Below are 6,007 nucleotides of genomic sequence, written 5' to 3'. Positions count from 1 at the left end.
GACGTGGTGGAATTAAATGGAATTGTACTAAACTCGTCTGTTGACAGTGAAGACAATAATGTTTAATTTCCTAGTAATCCTCAATAGTGCTCCAAATGGTACAAGGCGAGATGCGCAACGAGTGGGACTCTGTAAAGTACGTGGGTGGCGGTTACGGACCAAGCGGATTGGAGACATCTTTTATGTATTGCAGAGATCACTCTGGTCCTGGTTCAAATACATAATAATAGTTCTTATCACAAATCACTAATAAAAATCCTTATGATGACCAAGCATTGTGTATCATTGTGAAAAGGAGAGGTTCTTATTCAAAAATGCAGTCTGGTGAAAAAAATCATGCACGTGGTTAAGGGAGCAAAATTGGTCTGAAGTACAAAAATTGTACAATGGGTACAATCTCCTTACGAATATTTGGCCACTATTAATTAATAATATTTCAAATTAACTGAAAGAATTAAGGATTAAATCCTGGAAAAAAATTCTGATGCACAAAAACAAACATAGTTTTCACATTCCGTACACAAGTTCGTTTGGTTACTGTAGGTTACTACTTTAAACTACGCATCAAGGTAGTTAAAAAGTGGGGTTTCATCATAACTGTCAAACTTGGGTACCGAGGGACCGAATGCAGTACTAGAAGTGGTCCCTCCGATGAGCTCGACAGTTACATCTTAATTAGTCTTTCACGCTCGTTTGGCTCAACTCAAATTTGGGTCAGTTTAACTCAAAATCGGAAAAACTGGCTCAAGACAAAATTGAGTTCATGGCCTTGAACTCAATTTTGAGTCATGGTGTCAGATATTTAATTTTGAGTTATATCTACTCAGTTTCATAAAATCGAATGTTTATGAAATTGAGTTTGTCAAACTTGAGCTTCTTCAATACTTTCGTTTTTTTTTTTCAAAGCAAAGTATAAATATTTTATTAACGTTTATCACGGAATGCATACATAGATTGAGCTTATATAATTATAATAATGTTGAATGAAACTCGGAATGAAGGGAGTCCTCAGAATTTTCGAATTGGCCATATTTAATTTACATCTAGCTCTCGGGGGGATATTTCAGGTTTCAATTCTGCATCGTTTTGCGCCGAGCATCTGGCAAATTTTCACCTGTCTTGTCCGTGGTCCTCCAGTAACATTGGATTAAGTCGTCCAGTCATTAACTTTCTTCAAAATTCGTTAACCGGAAAGTTCCAAAGTAACTCTACAAATTCAAATAAAAAATAGTTATTATTTTAACTTCATTCATGAATATAAAAGCGTTCAGAAACTTACCCTATAAGCAGAAATGGCCCTTCTTGCCATCTTTGCCATAAGATCACGCCTTGTCTTAACTATTAGCGTTGCGAGCAAAGACAGGATTGCCGATACGGAGATGGTGAGTTTGATTTCCGATATCTGGCCTATGGGCCTGTAGGATGGGATGGGAAACATTCTCGGGTTCAGTGTATCTATTGTCCTTGCCACACAACATGTATCTTATGCAATTGGCGAGCATACACATGATTCCAATAATTAACTGTGGAAATGGTAATAGAACACAAGTTGAAATGCAGGCCAAGTTCCAGATGGAATGTAGAGCCATTGAAGAGAAGAAGCCTATATGAGTAATTGCAGAAAGTGATAACGGAAAATGTAAAAAACATACAAGTTGCTGACAAATGTTGGTTAAACTTACCGAGAAACTCACGTATTTTTAATTACTATATTTTTTCCACTAAAGATTTTAAAATGTTTAGATTGAGGTTTGGACTTCGCCATTTTTCTAACATTTTCTCGGTGAACTCATTTTCATATTTTAGCCTTTTTATATTATTTTGAGTGACATTTACTCAAATTCATAAATCTCAGTTACTCAGCGTTTGACGTCTCAAAAGAAATTATGAATTTGAGTTAAATCGACCCAAAATTGAGTTCAGCCGGACGAGCGTGTTGGTTAAATTCTTAAAAATCAGAAGCTGAACATTTGTCATAAATTTGCACGCTGAGATTTTTTCAAACAAGAGGTCTAGTATTTACACAGTAAATTTAATCTATTTTGAGGCCCAATGTCGATTGCCATCAAAATTTTAGTGCGAATTTTTTTTCTTCTCGTTCCAAAAAGGCTGCGAAATTCAGTTGTGGGCACCTTTATTGGTTCGGTTATGGGCACCCTCATTTTATTGATAAATCATACAATATCGTTTTACTTGTCCCTTAACTTATTTTTAATAACGTTTTAGAGCAGTTTTTATAATTAGTTTGACATAATTGTTCGAAATAATGAGTTTATTTCATATTTTTGTTCTTTGTGCATGTCTAGTTAATATACACACACTTTTTGGAACAAAGTGTTGACCGATTTGTCTGCAACAAGTTGCGTTCGACGAGGAATCCTTTCCCATTGTTTCCTATTGAAAATTGGTCAGATCAGATTATGGGATTAGAATTCATGGTCAAAATATTATTTTTTGAAATGAACGAGAAAGGCACTATTGCCGCTAGAGTGATTAAGCAGGATTTTTTTGGCTGAGATGCATACCAATAAAACATAAATCAATGAAAAAGTAAAACCCATTTACCTAAAGTGCTATTTTAGACCTTTCTTATGTGATTTTTCAACATCAACTAGGTGAATTGATTTGAGTTTTTTTAGCGTCTCCTGGCTTTTAGAATGAATTAAATAATTCCTTGTCTTTAAATCTGGGTGGTTTTTATTCATGCTTCTTTATTTTTAGCTAAATTTTCAAGGGTGCCCACAACCGAACCACGAAATGAAAATGTCCAAAAATGTCAAATTTTCTAAATTGTCAATATTTTTTTTCTAAATCAATGAAATCATATTAATTTCTTTGCTAGTAGTAAGGTTATAAGTTTAGCTTTCGATTGCTATGCAAATGTCGACATAAGATCAACCAGGGCCAAAGTTATGGACCAAACACAAAAGGGTGCCCACAACCGAACCTCCTCCCCTACTTTATAACCATTCGGGTTTGCTAGTGCGTTTCTCATCCACTGAATTCTTTCAAGAAACCTGCCCTGAGGTTTGGATTCTTGCCGGGCACAAACACAGAGGGCGGCCCTCAATGTTGATTGAGGTGGCGCTTAAGCCGCTCGTTTACGGATTCAAGGTCGAGAGACCCCATAGCCGCTACGGCGTGCTATAAAGTTCGTGTATTGTATTTAGCGCATTAACATTATTTGTTCCTGAAGATATTTATATCCGTTCCATAGACAGGACATGTATTAAAGAAAAAGAAATAATTGCTTATACTGAAAGTCACATCACGTTTTCACAAATTTCTCGTGAAGGTCGTGAAGCCAGATTTGCTTTTATTCTCTCCGCTGGTCTCTATATAAACACCGTCTCTGGCAAGGTCTCTGGCATTATCCCGAGCGCTCCCGGATATTTGAATAATTGTTTGCATATGCAAAAGTAATAATTAAAATTATTGCGTAATATATTTATATGATTTTCGGGTTAATGCTGTTTCTGGGTAGTGGGTTATTCGGGGTAGTGACGTTTCGGGGTACTGGCGTTCGAGGTAGTGACATTCGGAGAGGTGACATTCGGGTTAGTGTCATAGAACCCTATTTTGACTGTTCTTGATGCTCTTTTGGCATGTGTATAAAATTGATATCCAGCCCATCGCAGTCTGCCATGTATTTTAAGAATACCCATATTCAATGTTTCAAATTTAAAAACTTTGTTTGTCGAAAAAGTGATAGGAATCGCAGATTTGCAGTCATAAGCAGCAGGATTTTGTTTTAATGCCTTATGGGAGGTCCAAAGAAAGACGTGGGGGTAGTCGCTAAGCGAAACTTTGAGAAACTTTTTTTGTGTGGAACTTTTTGTATGAATGAAAAAAAAATTCGTCGGGTCGTATTTGAACGTTTTACTTCCTGTTTTCCCACAAGTTACCTGTTCTTCGAAAGCCTACGACCAAGCTTTCAGAAACTTTTAAAAGAGTTGGAAGCCGAAGCCGTATCCGAAGATATTGTCAGTTGAATAATGCATTGATTTTTCAAGAACTAAAAAGTGTCAGGTTCTGCTGGCTATATCTGGATAACCATATTGCTTAGAGTGATGATATTCTGAGGTTTAATGCAGGAGAGAGTAAGCCTGTCATCTACGAACAAATAAAGCCTACCCAAGATGTATTATCCGGGCCACGCCGCTTGGAAAAAAGCGGGTCACCCCGCTTGGCAAGTGTAACATTGTTCGAATTGGAATCTTGTAAGATATTGGTGGATACTTGATCTACACTACTGCTGACTAACGAAAAATGTGTGAGATTGTTTATTTACATTTGCTTCATTCTACATGTCGAGGAGGTGCGATGCACCGCATATTACCTCCCTGGTTTAATGCTTGCATCTTTACATCGTTAAAACTGATCTAATACAATTAACATTCAATATGCTGATCTGTGATTGATTACATGCAATAATTAACGCTTGGTGATTACTTGGGAAGTGTTTAACTATTGTGGTGTTGCATCTGATTTTACACACGGATTTATGAGGATTCGTTCAATGACAACCAACCTGATGTGTTACGTAAAGGTACTGTCACGTGAGATGGACTACTTTGCCTTCACTCGCATTGTGAACGGCAGGGCCCGTATTTCAAAGGTGAAAAAAAACATTAGGGTAAGACGGTATAATGCGCCCCACCTGGCCAAAACGCCCCTCTTTGATTTCTAGTAAACTATAACTAACTAAGGGTCAAAATCAGTTGGTACCTATAAATATTTGCAAAACCATCGTACTATGTGAATGTGGAAGTATTTTTGTATTACATAATGAAAATAATAGCAAAATACAAAAAGTGACAGTTTTGATGTAACTTTTCATGTTTGTTTGCTCAACATTCTGGAGCGACGCTAGCATACTGTCCGCAAAACTTGCACGGGAACACTCAGTTGGGCAACAAAATAACTTTTCTCAGTGGTTAATATGATATAAAATTGCTTCCATCTTCAGAAACGTAACGATTTTCGAAAATATGTTTTACTGGCCAAAACGCCCCAGTGTAGGCAGGACGATATGCCCTTACCAACTGGACACAAGCGCGGCGAGCTTGCAGCAGTTGCTTCCAAATTGTATGGAAATTATTGAAATGTAATTAAAACCTGATTAAATGGACTTATGTTGGATTTTTAATGTCGAGCACATAAGGATTTGTAACCTTTTTATTATGGGATTGATGAAATACTAATGAAGGGCTATGGAACGTCTCTGGCTAAGGTGGGGCGTATTGCCCAGGCACCTTTTGAAATCCATTTTTTCACGACTTTTCAAAAAAGCATTATTACGTGTTATCTGTAATATTTTTATATGACTACTCACGGGCAATGCATTTGCGACTTCCTGCACTACCAAATAACACAAAATGTGCATAAATTGCGATGAAAATTAAAAAGTTATCAAGGTTTTGCCTTAGGGGGGGCATATTATACCGTCTTACCCTACTACTCAGTCTCAAGCTCGTTGTTCAGTAAAGCTCGTCATACACCCCTAGGTTCACTAGTGTCACAAAATCAAGGGTGAATCACATTCCACGGCAAAAAGGCTTATCTGTTTTGTTTGTTTAGACAAGAAGCGCCATGCGTCTCCATTTATCCGTGTAAATATAAAATAATGAAAATTTAGAAGATTCTTACCTATCCTGCTGTTTGGAAGTCCCGTGTTTCCCACTCATGGGGACATGTAAACATATCAGGTTGTCGAAAGAACTTGGTATCCTATACCATAACGATGTAAAATAAAAAAAATACTCAAATAACTTCAACGTAATAAAAAATCACAAACAACGAACCCTCTGCCCGCAAAATCACAATTTGGTGACTGAATAATCTAGAAAAATCCCAAACTTATTCAAATTTTGGCTTTCTCAGTCTGTTGAATTAAGAACGATTATTTTTTTTTTAATCGTCTTCCACATGGTGCGAATAATAAGTGGACTGCTTCAAGTCGCTTGAAACAGATTGAGAGTTGTAGCCCGAGATCAGCGAACAGGAT

This window comes from Armigeres subalbatus, chromosome 1 (assembly GCF_024139115.2).
Source record: "Armigeres subalbatus isolate Guangzhou_Male chromosome 1, GZ_Asu_2, whole genome shotgun sequence".
In the NCBI taxonomy this organism is placed as follows: domain Eukaryota; kingdom Metazoa; phylum Arthropoda; class Insecta; order Diptera; family Culicidae; genus Armigeres; species Armigeres subalbatus.
The sequence above is the reverse complement of the archived record's forward strand: the minus strand, read 5'-3'. Positions refer to the sequence as shown.